Consider the following 18633-nt stretch of genomic DNA (forward strand, 5'->3'; position numbering starts at 1 on the left):
ATATATAACGGCGATCCGTAATAAAATTCCTATATAGTGACATTTTTAACAAACGTTGTAATAGGAATCATATCTAGTGGCGTTTTGCGTTGATTTTTTTACAGACGCCATATTCAATCTTTTAACCCTAACTTCTCTCATCTCGAGTAGTTCCCATATCTAAATCCCTAACTTTCCTCACGAATCACTTCTCTTACTCTATGAATCTCATCGATCATATAGCAAAAATTAGATTTCTAGGAAAAAACCAATTTCCCTTAAATTTCTTCTTATGCTTATATGGTTACTTTAAACGTGTTCAACTAAGCATGGTATCTCCGTTGTTCATTATTCTGGTTAGTTCTTAGCTTCTTTTCTTGCTTCCACTTCTTTTTATTTCATATTTCTTGTCTATCATTCATATATTCCCTTATTTTTTGTGTACAGTCTATTTTTTTCTCTGTTTCGTCTATTTATTGTGATTTTCCCTTTTCAGTGATTTTTCCCTTTTATGTGGATGGGCATTTGATGAATCTTGTGTATCAATTGAGGTCTTGCGTCGTTGGTTCCGTTTTCCCGAGCAGTGAGCCGGGTCTTGCGTCTGCAGGATCGTGTTTTTTGTGAAGCCCAGGAGACCTCTGTTGATGGTCAGTTCCGTTGGTTTTTATCAGTTTTTTAGCTTGACTGGTTGCTTGGAAAGTGGAAGAAAATAGAAAGAATTTTTCGATGGAAATGAAAGAAAAAAGAGAGAAGAAATCACATTCCTATGGAAATCGAACCTTTCTTAGGTGAAATCATCGTTTTAGAGTATAGTTGGTTTATAGAGCTGCAAACTGGCTAATTTTAGCTTTTTAAACTCCGGATGTTTACAAAATAAGTTTTCTTACTAGAATTAGTTGATTCTAGTAAATGACCATGGTTTATTTCTCGAAATAAAAATGAGGGATTTTGAAATTTATTTTCTTTCCTTGTTTAGAAATGAAAGAAGATAAAAGAACAACCGATAGTTCATGTTATTATTCTCTGTTCAAGTTCAAAGTCGATGGTTGTAGATCTTTGCTGATTTGACCTTGTTATCGCGTTTAGAACCGATACTTCATGAAGTTTATATGTTATTTTGCTTGTTCCTTGAATTTAGCAGTGGCACCATTGAAGAAAGACGCATGGCAATCCCTTGTTCTGGATTGTGAATTGCCTGTTCTGGTTGAATTTTGGGCTCCAAGGTGTGGACCTTGCTTGTTCGTTTAGGGGAATGAGATAAGAAAGAATTGAATAAGAAGAAGAAAATATATCAAAACTTATTTGGTTTCTTGGCAGTGTGCAGTAGTTGGACCCCCTTAATATTATGTTAATTTCATCTGCATCTTGCATAGTTACTGGACTGGATATCTAACTTTTGGGAGAAACTTCTATTGCATTTACGATTTCTTATCTTGATAATGCACTTGTCTTTAATCTTATTTTAAACTATAACTAAAATAATTTTTGAGAGGTAAGAAAGGTATCACCAGTTGATAATTTTGTGGAGACTCTACTCTTAGATATGATGGATTTGAGGAAATTATGAACATGAGATATTTAGGGGGTTGTAACTCTTGTTTACCACCATTTCCTCTGTTGCTCCCATAAAGAAAACTTCTTAGCAGAATTGAAAGAAAGAACCCTTCACTCTCTTTTAAATCTACTCTTCTACTTTCCCTCGTCCATGCTTGTGGTGTTCCCTTTTAATGAATCTTTTGGCAATGAATCTTTAGGATGAGTTAGAAGAACAGAGATGGAGGGATTTAATTCTCAAGTTCAGACTTTTTATCGCCATGATGCTGTTTGCAATCAGCTTGTGCAAGTGAGATTTTTTCCGTCGAATTGGTAGAACTGAGTATGAGCTTACCACAGAACGTTTTTGTGTATAGTGTTGCTGCTTTATTTAATTCAATGTCAGCATCTATATAATCTTGCTTTTATTTTAGTTTTATTTTTTCTGTGAATAGAGTGAGCAATATGTTTGTAAAAAATACATATTATATGGACTTAATTCTTGCTATGTATCATGGCAGGTTACTTCAAACTGTGTAAGGCTTGTGAGTTCAATGTTGCCACTGCCAATTTATCCGGGAAAACAGTTTACACGGAGGAAAATTTTAACGATGCTTCATCAAAAAGGAAAACTGTTTTCTCCTTCCTTTCCCCGTGAAGGAGCAATGAAGATTCACAGATTGTGCATGTAAAATATAACCTTTGTTTATTCTAGTTAATGATGTTAAAGTACATTACATTTCACTTGAATATATGTAAACTTTCTTATATCAACTATTTTTACTTAATTCGAGTTATAATTAAATTTTAAGCTTGTTGTTATTCTATATTGTTACATGATATTAAATTTGGGTAATCATTTAGCCGAAAATAACATTTGCAAATCAGGTTGATTTTGCAACGTTTTAAGATTAAAAAAACGCCATTAATTGACCACACAAATGTGGTGTTTTCAGTTAAAAATACCACTAAATTACATACTTTTTTGCAGCGTTTGTTCCTGAAATGCCATTAAATGATATAACCATTTGTGGTTTGTTCCAAAAACGCCGCTAAATGGCCTAATCATTTGCGACGGATATATAAAAAACATCGTTAAATATCACAGTATATAGCGTCGTTTTATTTACAAACGCCGCTAAATCACCTAACCTATTGCGACGTTTGTAAAATAAACACTCTACATGTCATGACCTATTGCGTTTTTTATTTACAAACGTCGCTAATATTTGTGGCACCCGTTATAGCGGCCTTTTTTGCCGGGGGGTGTTGAGCCGGGAAGCCTTTTTGCAGCGCTTATAAATACCTCTATAAGACTAAAAACCCCACTAAAAGCTTGTTTTGCTGTAGTGTAACCTCGATGCTTACCAATTAAAATCACGGTCCAACCATCAGAAGTCTTCAAAGTAGCCCTCTTGTAAGTACAATCCAAATTAACTCGATGCTCTTTAGTCAATCCATCCCCTAAAATCAAATCGAATTCCTCTAAAGGAAGTTTTATAAGATCAACAACAAAATCACCTTGAACTCTAGAGGACAACGTCAAAATATTTTATTCACCAACATTGATTGTCCCACTAGGCTCATAAGAGTAACTACACTCTCAGTGTCCTCGACCAAATTCTGAAGGCCTTAGGATACAAAACTTGAAGCATAAGAATGTGTGGAACCGTTGTCTAGTAATGTAAATTATGGAGCTGAGCAAAATAGTAAAAGTACCTACTATAACCTCTGGCTCATCTCTATCATCACGACGCCTAATAGCATACACAAGAACTGACTGCCTAGCCTCATATATAACTGGTCTTCTACTATGTTGTGAATGAGATCTACTGTAAATCCTAGAAGCATATCCAGAAGCTCCCCCTAGCTACGACCTCTAACTCGAGTCTAAATAGAAGCCTAAGAATGTGTAGGTTTCTAGTTAGATGTCCACTTCATCAAAGCTAATTGTGGGTAATTCCTTAGAAAATGACCACTTGATCCACATCAAAAGCAAGGACATGACTTCTTATGACTATCCCCCATATCAATTTACATAAAACTTATAAACAAGCACCAAAGAGAAACTCGATGAATCACATCGACTAACAGCTAGGGTAAATGTACTACATGCTTAGAACTGGTGTTACTCCTCTATGGAGCAGTAGTATGAGTCATTTACTCTAGATGCACAGAAGACTTAGTTGAGCCAGAAGACCTCCTAGGTCACTCTTGATCTATTTAATCTGTAACATGAGTTATGGCCTTAAACTCCTCAACATCTTTCTCTCTACCCACCAGAACATCAAATACATCATCCTGATGGGTCACAATCTACCTACGCAGCTCATATCTGAGTCCTCGAGCAAACTTGCGGCACATATCTCTCTCAATAGAAACCAGGTTAGAATCATACTTCAACAACTCCAAGAAATATATCTCGTATTTAGAAACTAATATCTCCCTAAATAAAACCCTAAAACTACTGTCATCTCTCAGCCAATATCACTCTCCAAGGAAACAGTTCTTGAAACGCTCCTTGAATAAATCTCATGTCAGACGGTCGGTATGAATATTACTCACTAAAGACCCCCATTAGGTGTGGGCATTCCTATCCAGCATCAAAATGGCTTCCAAATATCTCTTCACTGCATCTAAACCCAATTGATCCATGTGTTTCTCTTTATCGTGAAGCCAATCCTCAGCTTCAGTAGGAGCTCCACCAGTCGGGCCTCCAAACTTCTTAACCCCATTAGCAACCAAGTTCTGAGTGATAAGAACTTCGGGTATGACACTCATTGATCTTACTACACCCTGAATCAACTGAAGAAATTGTCTACCTAGTGCCTCATCCAACATAAATCCTACAAACTCACTCGCAGCAATTAACTCTCCTCTCACAAGTGTCGTCATATTGATACTAAGGTAGGAAATAAATCTTTAAGAACTAAATGACCTCTAGGGTTTAGAGGATCTACTAGAAGCGACAGGTCTAGAGGATAATCTATGAATCTAGTAACTCGACCTCACCTACGAAGAGATTGACGACCTCGTCTAACGCTCATATCTATAAACTCATGCTCAATACACAAATGTAACGACTTAAGATTAATTTTGGCACTAGAGTACCGTACAAAATTAAACTTATAAAATTTGGTGACATGACCTTTGTAGCATGTTTTGAAAAATGTTTTAAAATAATATTTTTATTTAGGACTCATCCATAGTTTGAGGTTTTAAAAACCAAAAGCACTGACACTAACCAAATATAACCCACTAGACCAGCCTATGTGTTACGACTAGATCTATTGATTACATTAATAATCTCAAAATATTTCAAAATGTAGTAATAATAATTAAGTCAAGTCAATTAAAATGTGATATAAAAATACCATGAATAAAACAAAATATCAGGTATCGAATATAACCTATAAATCAGGAGTAAACCAAAAGTTGTCATAAAACCAGTATATCAAAATATAAGCACATGTCACCCAAAATAAAGACATTTTGAAATATAGAAACATTATAACAAAACATGGTACTGAATGTGTCAATCCTTTAAGTGTCAAGTCTAGGTTGTCTACCCAAAAGTATATGAAAAAGAAAAGTTGGGAAATGAGCTACGGAGCTCAGTGTGTTTCAATAAGTGCGTAATAAACATACTAATAAATTCCATAAAGTAGTTAAATAAAATGTCATAAAGGTAACTTGAGGTTTATTTAAAGAGAAAATAACCTCAGTGACCAAAAATCCCAGATAATATACGATTTTGACCAACTTTTTTTGGATTTGCGAAAATGACCAACAAAATCGCAATGCGATCTCTAATTCGCATTGCGGTCTCCACTATCGCAAATTCGCGTTGCATTTCTCGTTGCGATAGTTGAAAATCGCGTTGCGATTTTTCATTTCGCGTTGTGATTTTCCATTTCGCGTTGCGATAGTCTATAGTTGTCGTTGCTATTTTCCAAATTCGTTGCGATAGTCTACAGTTGTCGTTGCGATTTTCTAAATTCGTTGCGAAAATTCGTTGTGATAGTTAAAAAAAAATTTGTTTCTTAAGAATTTTCTCTAAAAAGATAGCATCCGTGCGGACGTGTCGAAGACACATATTACCACGACCACGACCACGAGACGAGACGTGACGGACGGAGGCGGCGTGCGAGAGTCCCCCTTGTTCTCTATCACTCAACAAGGAAGTGGGAAAACCAAGCCTTAAATACCATTCCCAATAGTGTTTCCAATACTATGTGGGATTTGAGCATTACCAACACTTGTTCCCAATACTATGTGGGATTGAGCTTTAAATAGTGATATTATTTTTGAATGTTTTGCTTAAAATTGCAATAATCGCGATTGATTGTAGATTGACTTTTAATTATGACATATTTAATCGTATAATACTAATGCAATTGGTTGCTGATTCAGTTGTTTTAAGGTGCATGATTGTTAATTGTTTCCTGAATAATCACATTGTATTGGAAACAAGTGTTGGTAATGCTCAATCCCACATAGTATTGGAAACACTATTGGGAATGGTATTTAAGGCTTGGCTTTCCCACTTCCTTGTTGAGTGATAGAGAACAAGGGGGACTCTCGCGCGCCGTCGCCGTCTCGTCTCGGGTCGGTTCGGTCGGGTCGTGGTCGTGGTAATACATGTCTTCGACACGTCCGCGCGGATACTATATTTTAGAGAAAATTCTTAAGAAACAAAATCTTTTTTTTTAACTATCACAACGAATTTTCGCAACGAATTTGGAAAATCGCAACGACAACTGTAGATTATCGCAACGCGAAATGGAAAATCGCAACGCGATTTTCAACTATCGCAACGCGAAATGCAACGCGAATTTGCGATAGTGGAGATCGCAATGCGAATTAGAGATCGCATTGCGATTTTGTTGGTCATTTTCGCAAATCCAAAAAAAGTTGGTCAAAATCGTATATTATCTAGGATTTTTGGTCACTGAGGTTATTTTCTCTTATTTAAAACACATAACTACCTTTTATTTGTACACGAAAATGTAGTTCTGGGAACTGTATCCACAAAGACTTATCCTACACCAAAAAGGTATAGGAGCCAACCTAAGGGAATACCTTGTTGCCTATGGGCCTACACAAGGGTCACATTAGGTTCATAAAGTATTGCCAACTTGATCGAAGTTGAACCTCAGAACTCTAGAATACATCTTATAGTGTGTCCCAATAAAACATATTAGATAGTAAACAATAGTTCCAAGATTCCATAAATCAACATACTTATTTTTTTAGTAAAAATAGGTAACTAGAGAGCATGCATCGTGCAAACATAGTTCATATACGATAAATCAAGAATTCGGGATATCGATAAGATAAAACAATCATATTTTAAAATGGATAAAACAGTCACATAGCACACAAAGAACACACATCAAAAGGATCAGCCTAAGAGGTTTATTTAGCACCCACCTCGCTACGTTCTACAGCAATGTTCGAACCTAAACCATAACAAATATGAGTTACTATTTAAGTAATATTTTAATCTAATGAATCACACGAATTTACAAAAACAATACGGTTAATCACAGTCTCACACAATCGAATGGATTGGGAGAAACTAGTCGAGTTGATAAGCGATTGGGAGATTCACGAGTACCTTCGATAAATAACATTATAAATCAGCCATTGTCCTTAATTTAAATATGTTTAAATAAAATATGTAAATACATATGCATTCCCAAGGTTTAACATTCGATTCGAAAGCTTTCGAGTTAGAATTTGGCGAAACGAATTGCAAAATCGAACATAAGACGTAAAAAACAAAAAATATGACTTTTTTAAAAGTCAACTTTTGGTCAAAGTTAAAGCCAACTCTAATCAAAGTCAACATTTTAGGTCAAAGTCAATGATTCAATCAAAGTTAAAGGTTCAGACTAGTTTGCGTTAACTCAGTTCGGTTTGAGTTGACTCGATTTCTAGAAGGTTCAGGCTGGCCGAGAAGCCACGCACGGGTGACATGTGGCAGCGAGTGTGATAGCCAAAATGATGGCATCAGTCCTCCTATTACTCATCGAGCATTCATTCACCAACAATCATTTATATTCAAGCCAAAACTTACCAGACTATGAAGAAATGACCGAAAAAAGGGTAACCGAGCTTACCCACGAAGGAACAGTGGAGGGGCAGCAACAGAGCAATGACGAGGGACATGACCACTTGGATTTTGTTCAGAATGGGACGGGGACTCCAACGTGATGATGGTCCGGTGAACGAACTTCGGGATCAATGAGAAATCACGAAAAACATAAGCAACAACTTAGAGCTCTGACGAAGCTTCGAGCAACTTTACACGGTGAGGGGTCAGAGGAGTTTTGGTCATAGGTGGTGGTCGCCAATCACTTTGATAGGGGCAATGTCGGTCACACCTGACCAGAGATGGGTTTGACAGTGAATGGGCGACAGAGAAAGGCTTATAAAATTTGATTTTTTTGTAAAATTTGATTTTTTTGTAAAATTTGATTTTTTTTGGAAACTTGGTGAAACGAATAGAACTGATTTAGGGATATTAAAATCCCAACTAAATGGTTTAAAATAATCTTTTTACTGACTAAGTTATGGCATGGCATACCATGTTTTTGATGTGGGGTTTAAACCCTACCAAGCATATCTTTTCCATTTTTTAATTTTCTTGAATCTTAGCGGTTGGACAAATTCTGGGTTAGGTTTTTAAATTGCCTAAAGTTTGAAGATTAACCTATTATTTTGAAAACCTCACAAATTAGTTCCCAAAATTTAGATAAATAAATTTAAATTAAAAATAAATAAAATCAGGGGTGTTACATTTTAACCCCTCTTAAAATTTGATTCCTTCACTTAAGCATTTTTTTCATCACTGTTGATATTAGTTCATTATTTTGGAGCACATAATAATATTAGGAAATATAGTAGGCGTGGATATTTTAGAGTTAGTTGCAAATTTTGATATATCTAAAGAAAATTTTAGTATTAGTCTATTATGATATTAAAAAAATATTTATGAATTAATAATTTTGTGGTTGAAATAATATAAATTTGATTGGATGAGAATCATTTGTAATGCAATATAAATGATTATTGAGAACTCATTCTATCCGTTTTAGTGTGGAGATTTTACTCTTATTTTTAAATGATGTACCATTATTCTCGTATATTTGATATTTTTAATTTTTTTTACTTTTTACTCATGTTTATTTTTTCTTAATTTTATAATAAATATTTTATTTTTTAATTTTTTTATTTTTTTTTATTTAATAAATAATACTAATAATTAATAGTATTTTTCTTTTAAATTATATTTTAAATTTTAAATTTTAAATATTATATATTTAAATCAAATAAGACATTGAATTTAAAAAACATTGATTTGGCCATCGAGCTTAAAAATCAATTTAGCCCATCAATCACGTTATTAGTCATTATAAAATAGTATGTCAGCACCGTAAATATCACATCAATAATGTGGGTTGAAAGATAGTGAGAGTGGTTGGCTGTAGAGTCGAGGGCCAGTGAGGACGTAGGTTGAAGACTGAAACTTTGAAATATAAGTGGAAGAAGGGAGAGACGTGGGTAAGGTGGAAATTTGGTTCTAGAATATAAATTTTGAAAAGTAGATTTTATGGCTAACATAGATTGGATAAGCTTTGGCGTTTTGATTATTTTTAAATCGATTTAGATGAATTTCATAAAAAAAAATGGATTTAGATGAAATTCTATGTCAACATACATTTTATCATTAAGTGTTAGGACAATTCCTTCTCTCCCCTTATTAATTACCTATTAAAATATAAAGAAAAAGCTAATTTAATTTTGGTTTAGCTAACATAGAGTAAGGAACACTTACGAAACCATAAAGACAGGCGTTTTAGTTGGCGAAATTTTATTTTCTATTTTTTTGGAATTATTACTTAAAATTTATTGAAAAATATCAAAAATAAAATTTTAGTCACAATTTATGAAACAAATGAGATATTTTTATTAATTTAATATGTTACATTAGCCTTTAACGATATTTAATTATCAATACTTCTTTTTTAACGATCGGGTGCATATCGATGTGTAGTGTAGTGTATGTTGTAGACTCATCCGATAATGACCCTATTTTTTATTAATCTAAATTAAGTATAAGATATTATCTATTGAAAAATAACTCTCAATCATATATTTAATGACATATGTTTAATTAATTACATAGCTTTAATTAGGTCACCCATCTTTTCATAAGACATTGTATGTTTTTTACTTTATATAGAAGCTTAATTACTGAAAAAGAAGCTTTAAATTCACTTTTCACATTATTTTAGGGTTAATTTGGCCCCACGCTTTATTTTAGTTTTGATTTGTAGTTAGACTTTTGACTTTTTTACATTTTAATTTTTTATTTTGACTTCTAGCTACAATTTGATCAGTAAATCATCATGATTATGCTAAACTCATCTAATAAGTGTTCTATTCATGTTAATTTGTTTGTAGAGTGTGTTCTAAATGATCAAAAATATTAATAGACATTATTTTATATATAAATATTTTAGAAAAAAAAATTATGTTTAGGGATGGAACGAGGGGTGCTAGGGTGGTCGCACATCCTAAAATTTTCAAATTTTGTTATATTTTAGATTTTTTAGATTTTTTTATTGATTATCTAATTTCACATCCCATAAAATTTTTAATATAACTTCTTAAGTTCGTACCCTAATATAAATTTTTACGTTCGTCTGCTTGTATCGTTTATCCAATCAAAATTAGCATTTTCCACACTATTTTTAAGCTTGTAAATGATATACTCGCACCTCCAATGTCCTTAACAACAATTCAACATTTTTCTTAATTTCATTGCAATTCATGATTAATAGATTAATGATAAGTAAAATATGATTTAGTCGATTCTTTCCAAAAAGTTAACGACAAATGATATACTATTTGTTTGGAAATTCAAGTTTTATCATGTGGAACTTTTTTCTTAATATTATTGATTTTTGTCCAGATTTTTTCTAATTATCACTAGGATGTGCATAGGTCGGGTTTTTAGTACACCTGACCCGACCCGAGAACAAGGAGTCCTCCACCCGAGACCCGACCCGACCAAAATAAGTTTTCACCTAACCCGAACCAGAACCAGAACCGATATATAACTTAAAAACCGACCCGAACCAGAACCAGAACCGATATATAACTTAAAAACCGACCCGACCCGAACCCGAATATTTTTTTTTTTAAAAAATCCGACCCGACGTTGGAACCCGTCGAGTTCTTGTCTCATACTCATCCCTAATTATCACTCCTATAATTGATAGTAATAATTATCTTTCATTATAATTATTAATATTTTTGATTATGATGATAATTACAATCGTACATAAGATAAGATGTTAAATTTTTAAGTAACATTAAATATTTGAATCTTAATATTATAAATAGAGTTAGATTGAGTGTCACTCCATAAAAATCTTTTACGAAATCAAATCTGAATGAATCGATTAATAAATTAAATATTAACAAGTATATAAAAGTAAATAAATTTTTGAATAATTTTTAAGATATTTATATATTTTCAATTGTTGAATAAACAATTTTAATTTCACCTACACATTAGGGTGTTTTGTCACCTATGAAATAAATTTTAAAAAAAAATCAATAATTTATTAGTAAGTGTACAAAAGAAAATAATTATATAGGGCCCACCACGTCACAATCCTCGTGTACCTGTGAATGAGCTGGCGACGACGTGGCAACACATCGAAATATGTTCAGATTACCACTAGAATATTGATTACCTAAGCTGATCGATTTACATTAAAAAGATATTGGCTGTGTTAAACTTTAATTTAATTAGATAATTATTAAAAAATAATCTGAATTATATCTGTCTATAACAAAAAACATTTACCACTTTATTTTAATATATTTTAATAAACTTAAAATAATTCTTTGACTATAAAAAATATTTAAGAAGAAAATAATTTAAAGATTTTATTTTTTTCCCACCACTGTATTTGATTTGGAAAGGTGGAAAATTGATTTTATATTGCTTTCATTTTCTATACTAATCTATCTACTTTACCTATACGGTTGGTAACTTTGATGCTGTCGGATTATACTAAATGAAATTGTCGGTCATTTACTTCCATGACTAGGAATTGAGGGTGAATTCACGAGATAATGTTCTCGATTTTTTTTTCACGATATGGTGCACACACGAGATTAATTGTTGGAATGGGGTGAATTATACAGTGATCATAGGACGCCATGCAATCCAGGCGATCTTGTAGGACGCCATGCAATCCAGGCGACATACGGGAACATACGAGCCAATGGTTCTCCCCATGCATACGAGCCATACGAGCCAATGGTTCTCCCCATGCATACGAGCCATACGAGCGTTCTCCCCATGCGAGCCATACGAGCGTTCTCCCCATGCGAGCCCCATGCATACGAGCCATACGAGTGTTCTCCCCATGCGAGCCATACGAGCGTTCTCCCATGCGAGGTGGTTCCCCCATGCATACGAGCCATACGAGCCAATGGTTCTCCCCATGCATACGAGCCATACGAGCGTTCTCCCCATGCGAGCCATACGAGCGTTCTCCCCATGCGAGCCCCATGCATACGAGCCATACGAGCGTTCTCCCATGCGAGCCATACGAGCGTTCTCCCCATGCGAGGTGGCCATGCAGTGGAATAGAGAGGTCGCCATGCAGCCTAGGCGACCTTGTAGGTCGCCATGTAGTCCCGGCGACCTTGTAGGTCGCCATGTAGTCCGGCGACCTTGTAGGTCGCCATGTAGTCCCGGCGCCATTCCCATCGTCCATTCCCATCATCCATTCACATGCAGCCATATAGATTCCTTCACATGTAGTCCCGCGCCATTCCCATCGTCCATTCCCATGCAGCCATAGCTCCCAATGCCTAAACCATGTGAACCATTGCTGCATGCATGTGAAATAATTGGTACAATAATTGAACCATTGCTGCGTGAAATATCATAGCTGCAATTGTACAATTATTGGTGAAATAATTAAGGCAGTCGGTTGGTGAAATAATTGAGGCAGCCGGTTATAAAAGAAAGAAAGAAAGGGAGAAGAGATTGTAGAAGAAAGGGAGAAGAGATTGCAGCCGAGAAAGAAAAAGGGAGAAAGGAAAGAAAGAAAGGGAGAAAGGAAAGTAAGAAGAAGAAAGGGAGATAAGGTAAATTTTTTTGTATTTAAATTAGTTTATTATTATAAATGTTTAATTTGTTAGTTTAGGGTTTAGGGTAAAACAAAAAGTAGCTAATTAGTTTGTTAGTTTAGGGTTATATGATTGTTAGTTTAAGTTATAGTATACATAAATTAAAAATTATTTAATTAGTATATGTTTGATAGTTATATAGTTAAAAAATAATTAATTAGTTTTTATTGTTAATAGTTAGTTATATAAAAAAATTATTAATTAGTTTGTGTTAGATAAATAGTTAAGTTATATTTGTTTGTTGAATTTATATATATAAAAAATTAGTTAGTAAGTTATTAGTAGTATATTATAATGAAAAAATAGTTTATTAGTTAGTTTTAGTTATATAGAAGAATATTTATTAGTTGTTTAAGGGTTTAGCGTTTACGTTTAACTTATATTTTAAAAAGTTTAGTTTGTTAGTTTATTAGTTTATTATTATAAGCTATTATATTAAAGTTTAGTGTTGTAAATTAGTTAGTTAGTTTATATTAGATTATATTAAATGATTTTTTAAATATTGTTGTTTAATTTTTTTTACAGATTCATTCCAATGGCTGACCAAATTCCACTGTTGTGGCTTGACAATGAACATATTTCAAGTCATTTGGGAATAATGGTGAATAAAATATTTGTTTAATGAATTATAATTAATAAATATTTGAATATTTTTATGATTGTGATAATTTTTTTGAAATATTAATTGTAGGAGGACGAGCAGCGAGTCCTTCGTCTTCGACTACATAAAGTGCCCAAGCCACACCCACTAATAGAAGAAAATTTGCAAGAGGCTGGATTTTGGTATTTCACATTTGTGCGAGATTACAAGTTGGTCCCAGGTTTGATCAGTGCGTTGATTGAACGTTGGAGACCAGAAACGCACACGTTTCATTTGCCGTGTGGCGAATGCACGATAACTTTGGAGGATGTGGCAATGCAACTCGGGGTCCAAACTAATGGGATGCCGGTGGTAATGTCACATGAGTTTAATAAGGTGGAACAACTTTGCAACTTGTTTCTTGGGAAAGCGCCCGTACCACCAGAGTGTAAAGGGTGGCGGGTGAGGTTGTCATGGTTGAAGAATGAATTTCAACTTCAATCAAATAGTACGGAGCATGAAATTATATATGCAACACGAGCATATATATTACAATTGATTGGGGGAATTTTGATGCCTGATAAATCCGGTAGTTATGTTCACACTCAGTATCTTCTTTTTTTAACAAATTTTGAGAATTGTAGGCAATATAGCTGGGGTTCGGCGATATTGGCGTTCTTGTATCGTGAGATGTGCAAGGCGTCATTAGTCGTGAATGATAATAATACAGTAGAAATCGGTGGATGTCTATTGCTGCTACAATCATGGGCTTGGCATAGACTTCCGTTTTTGACACTGATTAGTCGGACTGCGGTTGACTTTCCACTTGCCGGAAGGTAATATGAATCCTCTATTTTAATATAAAATATTAATTAAAAAATATTTATTTTGATTAAAATTATTGAACAAAATGTCTCTATTTTTGTTTTGATTGATATACAGATGGAGGCATAAAATTGAAGGCACAGGGTTGGTGCACAACAACATTAAAGAGTTCAGGTTGAAGATCGACATTAAGGCCAAAAAGGAGGTATGCATAATTTGTATTTTTTAATTATTATTTAAATTAACTATATTATCTGATTTAAATAAATTTTATTGTTTTTGTAATTTTACAGTTTAATTGGAGACCATACATGAATGAAGAATTATTTGCGTTGATACCGCACGATATTTTAGATGGGTTTCAATATTGGTGTGCTGTTACACCATTGATCAATTTTGCTTTTGTTGAGATCCAATTTTTCAATATTTTCGTCGCCGCCCAAAACGGGTTCTTCAGTTTCTTCATCTTCGCTTGAATCATCATGAATTTCTCCCCATCGATTTTCAGCGTCAATATCAACAACCAATTCCGGTATGTTTCTCGTCTCATACTCTGCTGTTGTAGATGTCCCCCCGACTTCATTTACACTTTCCAATAGTGCCATAAAACTGTTCGGGAACCTGTATGTCGGCTCCTCAAACTAAATATATAAAGCCATTTCAGATGGATTTTGAGCCACACCTCTTGATGACCCAGGAACATCACATATGTTACGCACATCAACAAATAATTCAATAACTGTTATATTGGTTGACTCATGTAATCCAACCATGGTTCCAATATCATCATCTTCTTCAAGTGGAACTGCAGCATATCTGACTGGGTTAGAGCATATCATAAACCTATACCTCAAACCATCCACTGCAGCTCGAATTTTTCTTTCTATCTTATGCTTCATTTCTATAAATGTGATGTCTTTTTTGAACATCATATTTATTGGTTTTTCAGACTGAAAAACTACTCCGACCTCATTTTCCATAATCTGTCCATTATAATGGACAATCGTGAAAAAGTTGTTGCTCATTTTCTCTACAAATAAAAAAATAAATTAATTTAGATTAAAAAATTAGATAAGATAATTTCATAAATTATTAAATATAATATAATATACTATTATATTAATGATCAAATAAAAGTTATTATTTAACTTGATTGATTGCTTACTAATAAACCTAATAATGATTTGATAATTACTATTAATCTAATGATTTGATATTTAATGATTTAATAATAATATGATTTAGTCATAATCACTAATAATTATTTATTATAAATATTTAATGATTTAGATTTGATACTAATCATTTAGTAATTATTACTATTAAATGATTAGTTTGATAATATTTTTTTTTAAAATATCAAACAAATTTGTTAGGCAAAACTGTCGAGATAATGTTCTCGAAATAATTATTTCGCGAGATAATGCGTTGTCCGGATTATTTCATTCAATTAATTTTACTTCTTACTAATATACACATACAATGTAAATTAAACAAAATATTTTTAAAACAACACTAAATATTTTTAAACACAATATTTTTAAAACGGAAATTATCTCGCACAAATTAGTTTATATAATCTAATATAAACTTACTAACTAACTAATTTACACATACACAACAACAAAAATGGACAACAAAAAATAATAAATTACTCACGTCTTTATGCCTTCTTCCTTTACTTTCTTTTCCTGCCTTGTTTCTTTCTTCGAATCAATCTGTACGTGGGCAAATATTGTAAAATAATGTCATGTATGTGTAAACAAAATATTTATTTAAACAACAATAGCTCCCACAAATTAATTTTATATAATCTAATATATTATAATATACCTTAAACTAATAAACTATTTCTTTATAATATAACTTAGTTAAAATAACAAACTAATTAAGCACTAATTAATTTTTTTATAATATAACTTCAACTTCAACGAACAACCTAATATACGTTTAAAGACACTAACAAATTAATTAATATTTTTTATATTTAATAACTTAAACTAAGAAACTAATTAACTAATTTTTTATATAATATAATATATAACTTAAACTAATAAACTAATATATATAACTTAAACTAACAAACTAATTTTATACTAACAAACTAATTAACTAGATTTTAGTTTTAAGCTAAACCCGAAACTAACAAACTAATAATTTCATATAATAAACTAAATTAAACAATAAAAAAATTACCTCAACTATGTTTGAGCCTTTATCTTCTTTCTTCTTCTTCCTTTTATTTCTCTCGGCAAAATTTATATGTGCTGGTTCTGCTTGTGCTTCTACCCTATACCCCATATCCTTTATATAAAGCAACTGAGCGTTAACTATTGAGCATTGAAAGGCTCACAGCTAAATTAACGCTGCAATAACGTAATTATAGATGCAACACAGAGCTACGGGTGCAGGAATCTCTGAGCTATGAGCTATGATGCAACGCATGCATGCAGCTACAGGACCTTGGTCGCCGAGACTCCATGGCGACCTACCTACCACCGTCACCTACATCGTTCGCCGTGCATATCCATGCACAGTTCCCACGTCCAATGCACCATCCCCTCCCCCATGCATTCCCACGTCCCATGCATCCCCTCCCCCATGCATTCCCACATCCCATGTTGATCCCTCCCCCATGCATTCCCACCCCATGCATCCCCCCCCCATGCATTCCCACGTCCCATGTTGATTGCATGGCGACCTATTCCTTTGTAATACACACAGGTCGCCCGGATGCCATGGCGACCTTCAAGGTCGCCCGGATGCCATGGCGACCTCCAAGGTCGCCCGGATGCCATGGCGACCTCCAAGACCACTGTATAATTCACCCCCATTCCAGCAATTAATCTGGGATGTGCACCATATCGTGAAAAAAAAAATCGAGAACATTATCTCGTGAATTCACTCAGGAATTGAGGTAGATCTAGAAATTAAAAAAGTGGGGTTCAATCAACATCAGTTGATCTAGTGGGATGAGACATTAGATCCCTTAAACAAGGTCACAGCTTCGAATCCTGACGTTAGTGAATGGAGCAAACTAGGTTGGGAGGATCGCCCTCGCCTCTGCAGCACCAGATCTAGATTAGTCGGTCAATAGATCGGATACCAATAATTAATTAAAAAAACGGGTTCAAAAATTTCAATATTTTTTTTAACAAAATAAGTATGCAAAAAGACTTATTTTTTTCTCATTCCCTTAATATATTGAATTATATTTAATAATTTATCAAAAAAAAAGTATAAACTTGGACCTCATGGAGCCAAGTGCATCCGCCACTGATAGACTCAGACTCCGATCATTATTTTCAAATATTTCTTTATATTATTTATTATAAATATTTAAATTTGTATATTATATATTATTTTTACTGTTAATGAGAATCATTCCAAATTTGTTAAGAGGGATGGATGATACAGAGTTGAATTCTGTCTAATTATAATAACTTTGTGGATTAATATTGAACCTATTAGACATCACATCTATGAATATTTGATGAAACCGAGTGAAATATTGAGCTATGAGTTTGTCGAAATCAACTTACACATGAATCTATAAATAATTTATAGAAATACATTGTGTCTATTATATTTTTGTCAAAATAAAAAATCCACTTACAAAAAATGTTTATTAATGATACATCATAATGGAATAAACCATTTGCAAAATAAATAAACAAAAAATAATTCAACACCGGTATTTCAAATAATTACCCATAGTAAAAATAATTTTTTCCATAAGAGTAATGTCATATTTTTATTCAATTAACATATATACATAAAAAACCAAAATTAAAATTAATCGTTTAACTCATTAAACCAAAATTAAATTAATTAAAAACATAAAAAAAAATCAATCAAAGATTTTTTAAAACAGAGTAAAGTATGCAAATGGTCTCTCGACTATAAGATGCTACTTTGTTAAGTCTTTCAATTATTAAAAGTTATAAAATGGTCATCTAATTATATGTCAATGCTTTGTTGAGTCACCAACTATTAAAAATTATAAAATAGTTACTCAACTATTTATATGTTCCAAGCCCATCCTTTTTTAGTTAAAAATTGGTAGTTGTACCTAAGACTCAAACGATTTTGGGATCAAATTTTATCGTATTTTAGTTAATAATTTAACATCCAACTTAGACGATCGCTAATTTTTTTAACAAAAAAATAAATTTTGAACACATAAATGATCAGATGATTATTTTGTATCTTTTAATAATTAAGAAACTCAACAAAATAATATTTTATAACTTTTAATAATCATGAACATAATAAAATAATATTATATAATCGATCATCATTTGTGTACTTTACACCTAAAAAATAATAAAGCAAGTGAAGGTGGTGAACAGTGACCAGCCAAGTTGGTGAAAGCGGCGTTCACTTTCAAAAGCTGACAAACGAAATACAAATAAAAATACGCGGTGGAGGCTGGCAATTGGTTGGTTTCCCCATGTTTTCATGCAACAAATTAGGGCTTTTCCCATCTT

General features: G+C 33.0%; 1 long non-coding RNA gene across 1 annotated transcript; it reads left to right on the forward strand.

Annotated features, from left to right (window-relative positions):
- Positions 1-142: 142 nt before the first annotated feature.
- On the forward strand, positions 143-2183 carry LOC120133621. The gene is made up of 4 exons (XR_005517115.1): positions 143-335; positions 476-626; positions 1734-1822; positions 2034-2183. It is a non-coding gene; the product is annotated as an uncharacterized LOC120133621 (long non-coding RNA).
- The last annotated feature ends 16450 nt before the right edge of the window (positions 2184-18633 follow it).

This window comes from Hibiscus syriacus, unplaced genomic scaffold (assembly GCF_006381635.1).
Source record: "Hibiscus syriacus cultivar Baekdansim isolate YM2019G1 unplaced genomic scaffold, ASM638163v2 tig00110584_pilon, whole genome shotgun sequence".
In the NCBI taxonomy this organism is placed as follows: Eukaryota; Viridiplantae; Streptophyta; class Magnoliopsida; order Malvales; family Malvaceae; genus Hibiscus; species Hibiscus syriacus.